The following is a 19,406-nucleotide window of genomic DNA, read 5'->3' as shown; positions in this document are numbered from 1 at the left end:
ACACATGCAATAAAAACAAGTAACAAAGTGTTTTCATAATTCTCAATATTTTTGCTCGTAACACTGAAAGTTAATGTAGATAGTCACACAACACGTAACACTGAAAGTTAATGTAGATAGTCACACAACATGTAACACTGAAAGTTAATGTAGATAGTCACACAACATGTAACACTGAAAGTTAATGTAGATAGTCACACAACATGTAACACTGAAAGTTAATGTAGATAGTCACACAACACGCAGCACTGAAAGTTAATGTAGATAGTCACACAACATGCAGCACTGAAAGTTAATGTAGATAGTCACACAACATGTAACACTGAAAGTTAATGTAGATAGTCACACAACATGTAACACTGAAAGTTAATGTAGATAGTCACACAACACGCAACACTGAAAGTTAATGTAGATAGTCACACAACATGTAACACTGAAAGTTAATGTAGATAGTCACACAACACGCAACACTGAAAGTTAATGTATATAGTCACACAACACGCAACACTGAAAGTTAATGTAGATAGTCACACAACATGTAACACTGAAAGTTAATGTAGATAGTCACACAACGTGTAATACTGAAAATTAGGGCTGGTCGTCATACACACGTATAATAAATAACAACATTATCTAACAGTATTAAAAACAAAAGTTAATCTAATGGTGTGATATTCTAGCTTCATAATTTAAGCTTCATGTACAAGTGATAATAACTCTTAACGAACAGATAAGAATTTCATAGAATTGCGTATAAAGAAATTCATTATGGGAGCAACACACGTTACCACACAGAAAACCTCTGGTACTCTTTCATTAACCTCTATAATTCCAGTATGAAAAACTTGTGAAATCTCTTCACGTTCATCATGTAAAATCATAGATTCATTCCAGACTCCCATTTTGAAAATGTCTAAAACCTGAATTTATATAATTGCTGTAGACTAATTTTGATATCTAGATAAATAAACGTTAGTATGTGTGTGTGTGTGTGTGTTCCGTATACATTTCTAAATTTCTTGATCAATCAACACCAAAAGCAAAACTGCAATGCAGGATGATATAAAGTATGTAATGCAGGATGATGAGGTTCATCCCTCCTCTAATTTTGTAAAATTACCAATATTTGCTATTCCTCAGCATTAGAACGAATTGGGTAACCACTGTTGTAGAAATCTTCAAAACAATATAGGGATCTTATATGTATACTTATTGCACTTTTAATGTTTATTAAGTTAAATAAAAATACCCAAGCACGATATCTTATCCTTCGCTACAACTAGTAATCACACAAGTTTCAAAGCAAATAGGTTTGTTGAAGCCTGAGAGATCCACAAACCTCCCCTCGATCCGTATTTGTTGGTGTCGCTCCCGGCTCTTTTGGGGAAAAAATATGTTTTTCTTCTCTTAAATATTGTGAGTTTCAAGAACCTAAATCACAAGAGTTCAAATATTTTTTATTCAGTTGTAATATACGTTTAAGAATTACTACATGGATAGCAAGACATGTACACTTGTACACACGTACGCAACTCAATTAGTTAGGACTATTGGAGCTTCAAATATAAAGGTAACAATAAAGGCTAGTACTAATCGAGGCAAATAGAGCATCCTTACGTAAGCGAGTACGGTTAAGCAAAAGTAATATGTAATATCATGTTTCCAAACGAGGACAAGACTTATATCTGACACAATTTTCGTCATTGCCATAAATCAGATTTGACCTGATATGCAACAAGGCATATGGACGACTCTGGCTAACTTTCACTTCTCTCTTACCGGTCGTGATCTAAATTTTCTCTCTCGGCACCCTGAGGGCGAAAGAACTGTGGCGGAACTAGAAGAGGTTGTTTTTGTTGTTTTTTTTTTTTTGTTGTTTGTTTTTTCAGCCCTGATAACCATGAAGTAGGATCAACACAGCCTCCGAAAATTCCGGATATGATGACACTACTGAAAGGTTAGAGAACCTTAGTGTGTGTCATTTTCACTTCGCGCGATGAAAGTCAGAAATAACTCGTGGGCACTTAACAACAACATAAAAACTTTCTCCATAGAAAATTAATTGAAAAACCATAATCTATTTGATAAATAATTAATTAAAAACAAATATTAAATAATCAGTATTAAAGGTTTTTCGAGTACTGAAAGGCAAACTAGTTACCTACTTCACCAGCTTCTGGTGAAAGCAAAAAAACAAAGCAGATAAACCGTAATTCAAGTGACTGAGCAGTGTTTTGTTCACGTTCTGGCGTTAATCTGGGCGTTTATGGATCTTTATCGTTTATTTCTCCCAAAGAAATGACTCGGCATGGCCAGTTGGTTAAGGCACTCTACCCGCAATCTGAAGGTTCGAATCTCCCTCACATAAAACATGCTCGCTTTTTCAGCCGTAGGGGCGTTATAATGTTACTATGAATCCCACTATTCGTTGGTAAAAGAGTAGCCCAAGAGTTGGCGATAGGTGGTGATGACTAGCTGCCTTCCCTCTAGTCTTACACTGCTAAATTAGGGACTGTTAGCGTAGTTAGCCCTCGAATAGCTTTGCGCGAAATTGAAACCAAACCAAACTAAAAACCCAAATAAAACGGTTTTATTCAGAAAGTTGCATACACATTTCTCTTTTTTATGGATTAGTTTTCGCAGATTTTTTTTCACATTTACATTACATACATTATTGTAATTGAGGTTTATTGTCAGAGAAAATCATTAAGGTTTTCTCTTGTTTCAACGTCAGTGAACTAACACAACTTCACTTTATCGTAATCAAATACTCTGAGTTCTAGATCTAACACGTGTAGTACTATCAGGTCCTAGTGTCTATGTTGATTTTTATCTACTGTTATTCTTTTGGTGTAATTAAGGTTAATTGTCACCCAAAAATGGTTTATTAGGATTCACGTGATTTCAATAAGAGGTCAACGACACCTTCCAGTAATGAGGTGAACGTTTCTCCTCGTGCTGTATAAACACACTAGCTGCACGAACCCGCGTGTGGCGCAAGCGTATATCATACAGAATTCACACCCGCATGCACCACGTTCTTGAAATCGATTTCATTACGTCATTTCTGCACTACTTCCTCGTGACGTTTCTTACTCGGTGCATACCTGCGCAGTGTTCCGAGACGAGTTTATTATGGTACTTCTATAATATAATATGTCAAGGAAAGAGATTCCTGCAACTTTTATTATTTTTGTTCCTTATGTTATTTTTCAGTGGCTGATCTACCATCTTAAGGTGTTCTGTCGCCACCGTATGCTATTTGTAACCTATTCGCAAAAAAACAAACGTATGCGTCACATTTAACATCAAGATTAGTGTGGAAACAAATCCCTTTAAGAGGTCGAAAGGAAGCCCATTCCTTCATACAATGTAACGAAAGTAGAAAATGTGCCATCAAAAACGTATGCGTGAATAAGTTATTCCACCCCATTATTCCACCCCAACCCATGTCAACAACTGTTGTCACAAGAAAAAAAAAGTAAACAAAACATGACCGTAACTTAATGCATGACCCAAGCAAATTATTCTAAGGTGCGATCAGTTTTTTAAGCGATGTATATATCATATTTGCTGGTTTCATATTTTAATAAATTCTTTAATGTCATCGGCCAACATGAAACAGACAACATTCACTGTAAACAGGCATTTGTTAGCAGGACGAGAAAATAAGTAAACCTGCCGGAGATATGAAGTAACTAGTTTGAGAGTTCTGTCCAAGTTTTTCAAGACAATTTGTCAATTTTAATGTCCTGAACTTAGCACAATGCACCGCACCACAAGTTTGTGCTTACGTTCTTCTCGATCTCAGAATAACACAGTAAAATCGAATTTTATTTGACATGTTTTAACAAACTTCTGACGAAATAGTCTATTTCCATGCATTTCTCTCACGTGTTTGGTTTTCTCACTCTCTCTGCTACCTCAGTGGCACAGTGGAATGTCAGCGGGCTTACAACTCTAGCATCTGTATTTCGATAGCCGTGGTGGGCATAGCACACACAGCCCATTGTACAAACAAACCTTTCTCTTTCTCTCTCTTATTTTTGTATCTCAATTAAATCTGTAAACTCAACTGCTTAGTGCTTACATATTTCTTAAAATGGACGATATATTTACGAGAGATGACGAGCTGTTCCACCAAAATCACTTCTGTAAAATCAGCTGATTATCGGTTCCGGCTGATCCCACATAATAGATATGTTTCAAATTGTTTCAAATCGTGTTCTCAAATATTTGTATCTGGTTGGGGAAAAAATGTTGCAACTTGTGAATGAGGGGTATTTTTAAATTAATTTATCGATTTAAATTATTTAATGAACCTTTACAATGATTAACCGTGTTCCACTCTTAGTTTCACTCACAGTCAAAACTCTGAGCTACTTACACCACCCACCAAAACTCTGAGCTACTTACACCACCCACCAAAACTCTGAGCTACTTACACCACCCACCAAAACTCTGAACTACTTACACCACCCACCAAAACTCTGAGCTACTTACACCACCCACCTAAACTCTGAGCTACATACACCACCCACCAAAACTTTGAGCTACTTACACCACCCACCTAAACTCTGAGCTACATACACCACCCACCAAAACTTTGAGCTACTTACACCACCCACCTAAACTCTGAGCTACATACACCACCCACCAAAACTTTGAGCTACTTACACCACCCACCAAAACTCTGAGCTACTTACACCACCCACCAAAACTCTGAGCTACATACACCACCCACCAAAACTCTGAGCTACTTACACCACCCTCCAAAACTCTGAGCTACTTACACCACCCACCAAAACTCTGAGCTACTTACACCACCCACCACAAAAAGTAACTGTTGATTATTTAAGTCATGCTTTAAGCGGTTCAACAGTAACATACAGTAAACATACAGTAAACATACGTTTTGATTCACTAAGTAAGCGGTTCAACAGTAACATACAGTAAACATACGTTTTGATTCACTAAGTAAGCGGTTCAACAGTAACATACAGTAAACATACGTTTTAATTCACTAAGTTGGTTTACATTTTGAAATGTGAAGGACAGTGTAATTGATTCCTGATAATTTTGTGCAGAATATCCTGCTTGTGAAATAAACTTGGCACCAGTATTATTCATGCCTTTACCTGCACGCACAGCTTTTAAATCAGTAAAAAGACGAACGCTCGGACGGATACCTCGATTCGCAAAATATTTAAATTATCGTTCCATATATCGCTTTATAACTCAAAACAAATTGATCTCAAAAATATTAAAACCTTAATGAATGACGCAGTTTCAGCATGTTTCTGTTACAAACAAACTGCTAATCCCTTCGAAATGTTTCAAACAAATTTTATGCGAGCAAAAGTCAGTCCTAAGTGACCTGTTTTCGTTCTACGCTTTACGCCATGAGCAGAGGAACTGCAGTTCTTCGTTACTAAAAACGAGGAAACTTTTTATTCTCTTACACTTGCTGGAAAGTAGAGATAAAACTAGCGTTACTAAGGTCACTGTTTTCTTATTTTTATCTTGTTTTTATTCCGAAAAGTACACTGAGGAGCTTATCCAAACGATAAACAGAAAAATATTGATTTCTGTAAATGAAACGACCTAAAGAACACATTCCAACATTCAATAGCACCAAGGTGCAGAAATGGAACGTTTCGTTATGGTAAACTGAGATATAGTTCTCCAAGACGAATCATATTTCAATTTTCTTCAATAACACCAATTAACACTCAGTAACGAAACGATCCAATACTGAAACGTTTCGTTAAAATAATACAAGTATATAATTTTTCAGGACCAATCAAAAACCTAATAGACTGCTACATCGGTGACACTGTTTTTAGTCTTGCACTGTTAGAACACGCAAGTAGGTAGTTTAGTCTGTATCTTTTTTAACACCAAATTAAAACTAATAATACACGTTTCCTGAGTAAATCATTGTTGCTCTGCGTCTACAAAGTTTAAGCAGAAACTCTAAACGAAATGAACATACTATAAAGAAAGTTGAATAAATATTTTATTATTTGAAATAACAATAAAAGAAAAATATCTTCTGAAGGCGTGTAAGTTTTACTTTAGCCAATTACCATCATTATTATTCATCATGTTTATCATTTTTATTTATGAATGTGTTCTATTGTATATTTCAGAATTGACCCTATTTTTCAGTAAAATAACAACTCCTGACGAGTTCTCCTGATTTCACTCCTTTGAACATTTATCTTTAGTTGTTCTTTTTTTCTTTAAACAAAAGTCTACCGTAACAAACCAAGAGATCTTGAGGGACTGAAACCTGGTATTCATGATGCTGTCTTATCTACGTAGAAGTTTATTGATTAAATAAATCAAAACGTATATGCATTCAGAACATTTTAAAAACGTTTGTTGTTATCTCACATAATAAAAAAGCTATTAAGTTTTCTTTTTAGTATATTAATTATGGAACACCCTATATGTTGACCCGAAGATATCGACAAAATTCCGTATAAATTTCAGTACAAAAACTAATAATAACAATTGATAAATGATCAGCAGCTATGCACTATTCTGGTTGTATTTTAATTTGGGATTTAATCATGTTTGTTTTCATCTATAAAAACGTGTTACGGTAACAAAACTCTCTGCTTTAAATGTTACACTCTGTTTTCATCAAATTATTTATTCTAAACTCTTCTACTGTACTTATTCAGACCACATCACTTAAAGGACAAAACTGAAAGGAAAGAAAACAAACTTATATAATTTCTGACATCTGTAGAATCACAAGCGAGAGCACAAGATAGGAAAGTTACCTCACACGTCAGGTCTGCCTCACTTCGAGTTTCTTTGCACGGCTGGCTGCCGGTGAGACCGCGGATCTTACGTGGTTGTACACCAACTTCTCACTGTTCCGATTTCTATGGCGTGCTGCATATTACCCGACTGCCCGACTCCCCGCCCACGTGTATACGAACACTTTTCCCTACTTTCCACGCCGGTGTCTCCTCTTTATTCACAATTGGGGCTAGACTTCACCCGAGAAGGTCGTCTGTGACTAATATGCCTCGAGTAAGCTTCCAGTCAGTTCGTGGAACTTGACGAGAAATTTAAAAAAAAAATTAAATAAACTTAAAAATTAATAAAATCGAAGAACCTGATATTGAAATGTATTGAATGTAACCTCTGAAACTAGAAATGCTTTCCAGCCGAGAGAGAAAATGGGTGATTTAATGTGAGCGTGTATCAAAATACGTAGTCATGTGAAAAAGTTAGAACACCCTTTTTTCACATGACTGTAAGTCTTTCATTCCAAGTTAAACCTAACATAATGTTTAATGAATTGTTTTATAAAATGTAAAAACAAATTCCATCTAATTATTTAATCCTGGTTCATCATGTTAAAGCAGTGGTTTCAACCTTTTTTATGCCCCGCACCCCTAAAAAAAATTTAATATGTTCTCGCACCCCTCACAGAAATTATTTATTTAAGAATAAAGGTGAAGGTGGCCAAAAAAACGCTATCTCGCACCCCTGGTTGGGAACCATTGTGTCGAAGGATGAAGTTTCCAAAATGATGACAATACGCTTACCTTATGCGCAAAAAAAAAAAAAAACTAAGGTAATTACAATATATTTACCTTGGGCAAAAGAGACAAACTTTTCCAAATTAGTAAAAGCACGTTTGTCTTGGGCGTAAAAATAAATGTCGACTGTTTTCAAAGTACATTTAGATTTCGCAAACAAGGTAAATCTCGTGGAGTAAGTTTAATTTGTGGATTGGTTTGGTTTGAATTTCGTGCAAAGCTACTCGAGGGCTATCTGCGCTAACCGTCCCTAATTTAGCAGCGTAAGACTAGAGAGAAGGCAGCTAGCCATCACCACCCACCGCCAACTCTTGGGCTACTCTTTTACCAACGAAGAGTGGGATTGACCTCCACATTATAACGCCCCCACGGCTGAAAGGGCGAGCATGTTTGTGTGACGGGGATTCGAACCCGCAACCCTCGGATTACGAGTCGAGTGCCTTAACCACCTGGCCATGCCGGACTTAATTTGTGGAACTACAACTCTGAAAATACGAGAACTAAACTCCTGACCAGCTACATTTTTGCTCGAAGCTTCACTGATCCATGGATATTTTGTTTGTTTATTGTTGAGTACAAATCTGCAGCGTAGGCTATTTGTGCTCTGCCTTCTCCGGATATCTAGACACGATTTTAATGTAATAAACCCTCAGCTTTACAACTTAGCCTGTAAGAACATTTAATCTATTTTTAAAATAAAATATTCTTCACACAGTATTAAAGAAAACCTAATTTTTGTTTTCAGTCGGTGGCTCTGTATTAAGACTAAAAATCTATTTCACATAACACAGAGAGCAGGGCACAGATAGCCCATTGTATTGGTTTGTGCTTAACTACAAACATACAAACACTAAAAACTACAATAAAACCCAATTTATGATTAGATTCATCACTTGTCATTTAACTCTACCGGTTTCGGAGAATTTCACCTCTAATCGGTAACATTGGCCAAAGACAAACCGAAAAGACACGACTAAACTCCTTGCAGTGTTAAAGTAAATGTCGTATTTTAGTTGTCTTTTAACACTTGTGTTATTAATCTATGATTCATCATTATTCTTTTTTATTGTTAATGTCGTCAATCGTACATTTGAAAACTAGTCATAGTTTAAATTGTGTATTTATTCAGAGCTGAAATCAGTTTTTCAATAATTATGTTTTAGTAAACTTTATAATAGCTGCTGTTTAGCAGTCCCGCTGTTACCATTATAAAACTGAGTTAAGACATTACTTCATCAGCCAGAATGAGCAATATCTTTCAAGTTAATATTACCCCAAAGCGCATGCGTGTGTCAAAACAAAAACGATTGAAATAGGGTAACAAGAGAATATTTACATATATATAAGTGCATTTGAAAGACATCATTATAACTCCCTGTTCTACATCAGGAGTAGCCAGTAGGCGGATCGTTACTACATTTTTCAAGGATCTCCAATTCACGTGCACTTTTTTATTGCATTCACATCGGCAAATTTAAAGCAAGACAGAAAGGAAAGTGTTGTCTGCTACAGAATACTAATTAACAAATATGTATTCTACAGCACATTAATATAACAATCCTGAATATATCTTAAATAAACGAAACCACGATTAAAACTTCGTAATGCTTTTTTTTTCCTCCAGGCTTATCCATGAAACTTGGACAGGTTTTTGTTGTTGTTGTTTTTTTAAATTAAGCACAAAGCTACACAATGGGCTGTCTGTGCTCTACCCACCACGGGTATCGAAACCCAGTTTTTAGCGTTGTAAGTCCGCAGACATACCGCTGAGCCACTGGGGGCGCTTGGGTAGGTGCAAGATAATGGAAGGTATTTTTACAGATCTTGACCTTACAGTTAGCAATAAATTTGAACTTGACAATAAAAACAATAACTGACAATACACAGCAGTTTATTTGAAACGTGTTGACTCGAATTCAAGAGGTTTTCAATTTTCAACAGGCAAATACGGACCTTTCGCCACTTCCCAGAATTCCCTGAAGAAAACAGCAAGTAAATTGCCAACTGAAAATTTATCTATCGACTAACTACTAATTATGATTTAATTATAAATATAATAGATTAGTAACTTATTTAATAATTAGACTGAATTTATCGTACGAGTACCACTAAACCATGACATCTATAGAACCAATACATATTTTAATGCTTGCTGAGATTTTCGTCTGCAACCCCTATAAACAAGCACACAAAAAATGTATAATTTATGTTTCTCCTATTGGCAGAAAATGATGAAACATTAAGGCGGAAGACCATTATTACTTACACCCAGTAACACACTAACTTACAATTTCGGTCAAAAGTTCACGACAGGTGTTCCAGACAGATATATTTATTGGCAATGTTGAATTTCAGGGAAGAGTGTGTATATATATATATATAAGCATCACTTCACTCAACACAATGTCCAAAAACACCATTAAAACGTGATTATAGTTTAGTGTACGACTTTAACATCACACAGTGATATTCTATTGGCCAATAGTAATAAACTAAACACCGATTACGTTTCAACATATGGTTTGGATTAAAAGCAGCCCAGAGGGTATTCGCCTCGCATATTATACTTTTCGCTCTATCGTAAGTGGATAAAAGAGAAACAAGTCAAATTGTTTTTTTTTTCTACTAAGCTGGAGACAAATTTCTCAGTTTCAGATAGCTCAGGCTATGTAAGACACAGGCTTTCGTATTGAGATTCAAAGTTATACAGGTAATCTGGAGTTTTTGTAAGCTTTCTGTGGTAACTTATTTCACAACAAATGGTACAATAATCATTTTCTTTCATATATTGCAACTATAACTTATAGTTTCTTGGACAAGTTGTCATTTCTTAAATGTGAAGGAGTCAACTTAACTAACATTTTCCCTGATGCATATTATAGATGTTCTAAAAGTTGACCGCTTTGCATTTAAGTATTTTCTATACGAGGAATGTGTTTGAGTCGCATCATCAAATGTGTTGATTCTTTTTCAGACTGTGCATGTGTGTTATTTTATGCACTACCCACATGTACACGTACAACACTAATCTGAAATAAATTAATATTGACAAGAATTAGTTCATTACGCTTTGGGCTACCCTGTATTTGTTATCAAAAACAGCGTAACCTGAACAAAGTACACTGTCAGAAAGATCAACTTCCAAGTTTCGGATATCTTGATCTATTCACTCCAGTGAAGACCTTTGTATTGTAATTCACTTAAAATACTAACTATTTGACAACTTACCATTACTACAGAGAAGAATGGAAATATGTCAGATGAAACTCCTCGGGATTGCTATTGATCTATAATACACTTATAGATTGTTGGACTACTTGTGTATATTACAGAGAAAAATGGAAATATATCAGATGAAACTCCTCGGGATTGCTATTGATCTATAATACACTTATAGATTGTTGGACTACTTGTGTATATTACAGAGAAGAATGAAAATATGTCATAAGAGGTTGCTTTAGATTGCTATTGATCTATGATACACTTATAGATTGTTGGACAACTTGCCTATATTTCAGAGAGGAATGAAAATATGTCATAAGAAGTTGCTTTAGATTGCTATTGATGTAAAATACACTTATAGATTGTTGAACTACCTGCCTATATAACAGAGGAGAATGGAAATATGTCATGAGAAGTTGCTTTGGATTGCTACAGAACTATAACGGTTGTTGCGACTTCGGTTACTGAAGTCAATTTTTGATCTCGGTTTTCTGTTGCTGCTAAACATTGTAACAAAATCTGAAATTCATTTAACAGGAGAAGGAAATCGAAAAACTGGTGCTACTAATGTTTCATGTTGTTGTTTTTCTTTGATTCTCAAAGGTAATTCTGTAAAACAGCGCCGCTGTTACTATAAAAGTAGTCTTAAAACAAATAAGCAAATTAATAGTAAAACAAAAAAACTAAACCGATACAAAGTCGCGTAGCAACCACTTCTTTGAGAACAGTGAAAATTTCAGGTCATATTAGTAAAATAAACATGTTTTATGTATGTTTTTCGTAAATTTCAGGTTAACATCTATTTGAAATGATTTTGAAATTACATTATGATTTGAATGAAATTTTTATTATTTATCATCTCTGGCTTCGTACTAACTGTAAACAAAGTTGGTCAGCATTTTTATTTGTATCCAGAAACTATCCCAGATTCCGTCCGTGACAAGCCTTCAAAACAGCACGTTGACATCTTTGAGCCTAAGCTTACAGTTCATTTGTACAAAATACCACGGAGCATCAGGTGTAAACCTCACTTGAGACATTTGCGAACAATCGAGTATATTATGCATTCATAATGTGAATGAAGGGACACTGAGAAAAAAATACTAATACCATTCTAAACACAGTAAAAAAAAACGCTATTTAAACAGTTTCGTTAAGTGAACTTCTATTGAATAAAACAGGAATATTTCTAGATGTATTCAGTTTCCTTCAAACACTAACTTTTAAATTACAAACTAATTTTAATACACTTCGTTCCACGTGTAGCAGCGTCAAGGGTTTGTTTGTTTTTTTGAATTTCGCACAAAGCTACTCGAGGGCTATCTGTGCTAGCCGTCCCTAATTTAGCAGTGTAAGACTAGAGGGTAAGGCAGCTAGTCATCACCACCCACCGCCAACGCTTGGGCTACTCTTTTACCAATGAATAGTGGGATTGACTGCACATTATAACGCCCCCACGCCTGGGAGGGCGAGCATGTTTGGCGCGACGGGGATGCGAACCCGCGACCCTCAGATTACGAGTCGCACGCCTTAACACGCTTGGCCATGCCGGGCCTGTTAAAGGACTGCTAATGAATGTTAATGACTTCACTATTAATGATTTTGAAAATGAAAGTATTAGTCAAAAGTAAACCACGATAAGGCCCGGCATGGCCAAGTGGTTAAGGCACTTATCTGAGGGTCGCGAGTTCGAATCCCAGTCACACCAAACATGCTCGCCCTCTCAGCTACGGGAGCGTTATAATGTGACGAATAACGGAATAAGTAGTGTTGTAAAGCTCATGTGTTGTGTGTATCTAAAACAGTGTTTTTATAATTGAATAATTAAGTAGTGTTGTAGTGTTTATGTGTTGTGTGTGTTTAAAGCAGTGTATTTATAAGTGAATAATTAAGTAGTGTTGTAGAGCTCATGTATTGTGTGTGTCTAAAACAGTGTCTTTATAGCTGAATAATTAAGTAGTGTTGCAGCGTTCATGTGTATGTGTGTTAAAGCTGTTGTAGTGTTCATGTGTAAAAAAGCGAGAAATGAATTAATGATGAATTATCGTAATGTTTATGTGTATACAAAGTGACGTGTTTGTGAATGAAGTAACGCTATGAACAGTGAGGATGAGCAAGGTTCTGATAACTGGTTAATGTAATAACATCAGGTTGTTTCTGGACGTATATAAATATATTTGTGACTGGTGAACGAAGTAACATTATGAATTCATATAAATTTCAAAATACTTGTGTTACGTTTTACAGCAGTTAGCTGCTGAGCGTGTTTTCTTATTGCAAAGCCACATCGGGCTATCTGCTGAGCACACCGAGGGGAATCGAACCGCTGATTTTAGCGTTGTAAATCTGTAGACATACAGTTGTACTAGCGGGGGGCTAGCAGCTGAGAGATAACATATGTTTCGATACCAATTTATCGTGTCAGCCTATCCACTAATAAGTCAACTAGCGGCTGTTAGAATAACATTAATTTCGAAATCTGTTCACAACAACTGTTATAGACACGAAAGAAGGCTAATTTACCAATGTTATTCTTTTTTCTTATACACTGTGTTTTGAAAAGCTGCTACAATTCGATACTTTACTGCTGTTAAACCAAAGCACGAGGAGAATCGGTTGACATCTTTTACTGCAGATACAAATGTCGTCAGCCTTCTGGACCAATAACAGTTCACCTTACATCTATTTATAGATCGCTTTCCTTGTACTACTTTTCATTTTAGCCTATCCTCTTTTCACGTAAACAACCAGTCGTTCAACTGTCACATCTAATGCATTAATCTCAAAGAAAACGAAATATAATAATTCTCAGTTAAAGAAAATCACGTGTGTAAGCATGTGAATTTTGATTGGATTATTAAATTGATCTCAAAACTGTGGAACATTTCACAAGCAAATTACATATTGATTTATTCCTATGTTTGTAAATAGTTCAGTTGGACACGACCTCTAGTGCCGCATTCCCTTTATATCTGTTTACAGTTAATTCACACGTTTCAAAGATTGTATCACATTATTACAATGAATAATTTTATATACGATCTCTACTAACTTCGCATTTTCCCTTTTTATGTATGTAGAGTTTCTTCACGCACACACTTCAAGGGCTTATATCGTATTATTAGTACAAAGAGTTTTGTATAAGATAATTAATACAGAATTCTCTGCATATCTTTATACGATTTCTTCACATATTTCTAAGCCTTATATCATATTATTACAATGAAGAATTTTATATACGACCTCTAGTACAGACATTTCCATATTTCTGTACAAACAGTTTCCTTCGAAATATCATTTTTCCACGATCGAGTCAATGAAGTATCAAAGCTAACTTTAATGTGGGCCCCGACATGGCCAGGTGGTCGCGGGTTCGAATCCCTTTTAGCCGTGGGGGCGTTAGAATGTGACGGTCAATCCCGCTCTTCGTTGGTAAAAGAGTAGCCCAAGAGTTGGTGATGGGTGGTGATGATTAACAGCCATCTCTCTAGTCTTACACTGCAAAATTAGGGACGGCTAGCGCAGATAGCCCTCGTGTAACTTTGCGTGAAATTGAAAAACAAACAAACTAACAAACTGGCATATGCTAATCAATACCCACATTATGTACTAATTCCTGTTGTCCATTTCTCAAGCTAACTCGAGTAGTACGTCTCGAACAAAAATTGTATAACCTACCATCTTGTGCACTTTATATTATGATAATCCTCAGTTTGGTTTGATTTGAATTCACGAGGGCTATCTGCGCTAGCCATCCTTAATTTAGCAGTGGTAGACTAAATGGAAGGCATCTTCTAGTCAACACCGCCAACCCTTGGGCTCCTCTTTTACCAGATTGCGAGACGAGCTTCCGAACCACCTGGCCATGCCGGGCTCCATTTTAATGCAGCTTTAAACTTTGTCTTAACCTGTAAAAGTTATGGTTATTGCTTCTTTCTTCTATTTCACGCGTCTCCTAGGATCTATATCAATATAACAGTACTGTCTGTTGTATGTCTGTGTAACTACTATGGAAGATGTACATGAAATTTTACCAAAATTGTTATGAAGGTTCAATAAGTGTATGGAGAGATGCATCCAAATATTTTCTTTTTAATTTGCGTTTTGTGGTTTTATGGGAATTTTTGGGTTTCTTTCCACCACCTCACCTCGTGTGGATGGATCTTTATCAAATTTTGGTATGTAGCTTTGTTGTTCCGATGAAGATATACATACAAATTTAAGGTTTCACGTTTTGTGCTTTGCAGTTTTTATGGGCAATTTTGCGTTGTTTTTTTACGATTACACATAAGAGAAGCAATTTTTCAAATTCCAAGACAGCATTAATTTTTTAATTGCAATATCCATTTACCGTGCAAAATAAAACCTCTGTTAAAAAAACAAACAAAAATATTTTCTATAGTGACGTCTTGAATAACTACTGTTCGTTAGGCTTAATATTAAAACTGAATTAATGATATTTATATGTTTAAAAAGTTTTTTCGTTAGGCTTAATATAGATATTAAATTAATTATGCTTATATGTTTAAGAACTTCTCTTCGTTAGGCTTGATATAGATATTGAATTAATTATGTTTATATGTTTAAGAACATCTCTTCGTTAGGCTTGATATAGATATTGAATTAATTATGCTTATATGTTTAAGAACTTTTCTTCGTTAGGCTTAATATATATATTGAATTAATTATGCTTATATATTTAAGAACTTTTCTTCGTTAGGCTTGATATAGCTATTGAATTAATTATGCTTATATGTTTAAGAACTTTTCTTCGTTAGGTTTAATATGGAAATTGAATTAGTGATACCTATATGTTTAAAATTTGGGTTCCAGTTTCGCTGGTCATAATTAACGTTTTGTGAGCACCCGTAGATCAGTGATAAATTTATAGACTTACAAAACTCGAGATTCAATTTCCCGTGGTGGGCACAATTTTGGTGGAAATGGGCCGCAAACCAGGGAACTTTAGACACACTTTGGAATGCTAACCCGTGGACGTGTTCATTCCATGTTATGTTAAACTTCCGTTTAGAAAAGTTAAATATTAGATACTTGATAGGCATTTCAAAAATATATCCCTCTAGTCAGTGATATTATGCTTTAGGCCCAAAAAATACATGGGTCACCTTGAAAGAATCGTATCAACATTCTTACATTTTATATGAAAAACGGCTCGTTTGGGTTGAGAAAATATTTTACGTAGGAGAGAGAAAAACGTTTCGACCTTCTTCGGACATCGTCAGGTTCACAAAGGTTTCTGTTGGTTGTTTTTGGTTGTTTCCTTGTTTTTGTTTTCGGTAGAAAGTATCACAAGTCTCCTGGCTAGATCTTCTAAACATGTTTTGATTTCTATGGTTGGAATGTACCTAGGTGCTATTGCGAAGTTGAGTCCTTTGTTAAGTAGATGTATCGCGTCTGTGTTTAATTGTCGGTCGGATCTGTTAATTATGAGGTTAGTCAACGGTTTGTTGTGATGTCTTTTCTGTTGTTTGCATCTTAGTTTTCTAGTTTTTTGTTGTGGCAGATCTTTTTGTCTCTATCATTCCTAGTATTGATTTGGTTTATGTTTCGTTGTATAAGTCCATAAATCTCTGGTTTAATGCAGCATGCCAGTTGATGGTCTAGATTCATTTCTTGTTTTTGTAAGTCATGTAGTTCTTTGTATTTCGTGTTCAACATGGCTTTAAGTAGTTTTTTCTGTAAATTTTGGATAATGTTTGTGTATTTATTAATTTTTTTTGAAAGTTTTACCTTTACAAAATTAGGGGTTAGTTGTTCCTTTCTACATTGTTGAATGAAATAGATGTCATTTCTTCTATTGATAATTCTTTGGTTTAAATTTCTTAGTTTCCTAACGATCGTGTGAGCGTGTACTGTTAATAGTGGTGTACGGTATGTTAGTTCAGACATAATGGTAACAGGTAAGTACAAATACACAAAGAAAAACACAAACACTTACACTTCTCGTACAATCGCCGTGATGAAATAATAATCAGTGATGTCGAGAAAACCCACTTGTAGAGAAAAAATTATATGTAAAAACGGCTCGTTTGGGTTGAGAAAATATTTTACACAGAAGAGCGAACAACGTTTCGACCTTCTACGTAAAATATTTTCTCAACCCAAACGAGCCGTTTTTATATATATATTTTTCTCTACAAGTGGGTTTCTCGACATCACTGAATATATATATGTATTATGATTAAAGTTAAAAAAACATCAATTTTGTATAGTATCTGTGTGATAGGCCTGGTATGGCCAAGCGCGTAAGACGTGCGACTCGTAATCCGAGGGTCGCGGGTTCGCATCCCCGTCGCGCTAAACATGCTCGCCCTCCCAGCCGTGGGGGCGTATAACGTGATGGTCAATCCCACTATTCGTTGGTAAAAGAGTGGCCCAAGAGTTGGCGGTGGGTGGTGATGACTAGCTGCCTTCCCTCTAGTCTTACACTGCTAAATTAGGGACGGCTAGCACAGATAGCCCTTGAGTAGCTTTGTGCGAAATTCCAAATTCCATTCCATCTGTGTGATAAATTGCTACAGATAACGGGTCAGTCATTATATTATATTATAAAGCATTTGTTTGTTTGGAATTATATGTCAAGATACATAATGGGCTATTTGTACTGTGCCCACTAGGAATATATAAACCCTTTTTTTTTGCGTTATAAGCCTACAGATTTATTATTTTATTTCTGTAGTGCATATTGTTATATAGAAGGTTTATTAATGCTAGAAATAAAGGAACTTATAACACCAAAATATTGTTTTTATTTGATTAAACACTTAACGTTTCGCTTTATAGCTTCCCCATGAGTTTTCACTGAAACACAAACTGAAACTCACACTACAAATCTTTTCATAACGCACTCAGTATTATGACTAATTCATAATGTAAACTAATCACGCTACCCATTTATATCATAAGTAAATCATTTCTCTGTTCCCCAGCGTGTATTTCTCAAAGGGTATAAGCTTCGTAGCTATCCAGTGGTAAGACTACGGACTTAAAACTATAAAATTAGAGATTTGATTCCCTGCAGCGAACAGAGCAGATAGAACAATGTGGTTTTGGTATAAAACAAAAGGTATTTTTGTAAGACTAGGACTGTAATTTCGCCCTAATTTTTGTAATTTTATATACACAAAAATACACCTTCAAGAGTTACTCCAACTGACTGGAAATTTTAATGTTTTGCTCAAAAGTATTTCAAGATAATGGAATCTTGTAATTATGTGTCTATACACTTTATAAGCAAACCTGTCATTCGTTTGTTTTCTGATATAAATTAGCGTTAGTGATTTCTTAAATTAGTAAGAAACGTTTCTCATATTTCACCGGTGCAAATAACAATATTTCTTATTTTGTTTCTTAGCCCATTGATTAAAAATTAAAAGCATTAGAATATATGAATGAAAATAATGATGACCAATTACAACGAGACATAAACTGAACCATATATATATTTATTGATATATATAACCAGCACCTGAAAAGAATCGAACCCCTAATTTTAGCATTATAAATCCGTAGACATACCGCTGTACTAGCGGGGGGACACCCGAAAAGAAAGACAATTAATATTTTCTATAAAGCATGCATAAAGTACATAATACTTAAAACATTTACGAATATCGACTTACTACGCCAAATTATTGCAGTAACGTGTTTAAAATATCTGTTTTACCATGTAAATGACACTTTTGGTCCGATGGGTTAAGGCGTTCAACTCGCAATCTGAGGGTCGCGGTTTCGAATCCCCGTCAGACCAAACATGTTCGCCCTTTAAGCCGTGGGTGCGTTATAATGTGACGGTCAGTCGCACTATTCGTTGGTAAAAGAGTAGCCCAAGAGTTGGCGGTGGATGGTGATGACTAGTTGCCCTCCCTCCCTTTAATCTTACACTACTAAATTATAGACGGCGAGCGCAGATAGCCCTCGTGTAGCTTTGCGCGAAATTCAAAAACAAACAAACATTTTTCGGCTGTATGGTTATTCAAGAAGCGGGAATCACGTTCTCGCTGTCTTCACAGAGTCGCGGTCGATGTTAATCAGATGTTATTAAAACAATGTTGAACCGCTAGATTAACCCGCCACGTAAGGTAACGTTTTTCTTGTGTTTTACAACTGACATCAGTCGCGTTTCCTTAATAGTAGAGTAGCTTATTTTGTGATACTAATGTACGAACCGCGCAAACCACTCTTCACCTGCCCAGTAAGGCAATAACTTGCACAACCTTATCAAATGTACGTTGAGGTCAATGAACGTGGGGGGTTCTCGGGTTTGCATTTTTGTGGTTGTGTTTTTGAAAGAGGGCATCCACCTTCCTTACCACCCCTGCCCACCAGAGGACGACAATGACTCCTACATCTCAATGATAGCAAAATCACCTCCCCTATTTATTTTTTTAAATACATGAGACAGTTAAGGTGCTCCAAGTATTTCAAAAATTGAATGTAACATCTCGGTATAGTTTTTGTCACACCATAATAAGAATCAAAACGTTATTTAAAAAATAGCAACCATGTGAAACGTGAGTTTGTATAAACGTTTTTCTGATAGTCCAGATTGTTTGAATAAAAATAATTTTGGATTTTTGTACATAATAATATAAGAGA

At 35.6% G+C, this 19,406-nt stretch overlaps 1 protein-coding gene across 3 annotated transcripts in view; it reads right to left on the bottom strand.

Annotated features, from left to right (window-relative positions):
- LOC143246573 (solute carrier organic anion transporter family member 74D-like) overlaps positions 1–19,406 on the bottom strand; it is a 203,073-nt gene that overhangs the window by 143,220 nt on the left and 40,447 nt on the right. For 2 of the 3 annotated variants that reach the window (XM_076493510.1, XM_076493508.1), the window contains exon 2: positions 6,795–7,075. The exons of the other annotated variant lie outside the window; for it this stretch is intronic. The gene's annotated coding sequence lies outside the window, so the exon portion shown is untranslated. The remainder of the gene's footprint in view (positions 1–6,794; positions 7,076–19,406) is intronic. 3 annotated transcript variants of the gene reach the window in all.

Source organism: Tachypleus tridentatus, chromosome 3 (genome assembly GCF_004210375.1).
Source record: "Tachypleus tridentatus isolate NWPU-2018 chromosome 3, ASM421037v1, whole genome shotgun sequence".
In the NCBI taxonomy this organism is placed as follows: domain Eukaryota; kingdom Metazoa; phylum Arthropoda; class Merostomata; order Xiphosura; family Limulidae; genus Tachypleus; species Tachypleus tridentatus.
The sequence above is the reverse complement of the archived record's forward strand: the minus strand, read 5'-3'. Positions and strand labels throughout refer to the sequence as shown.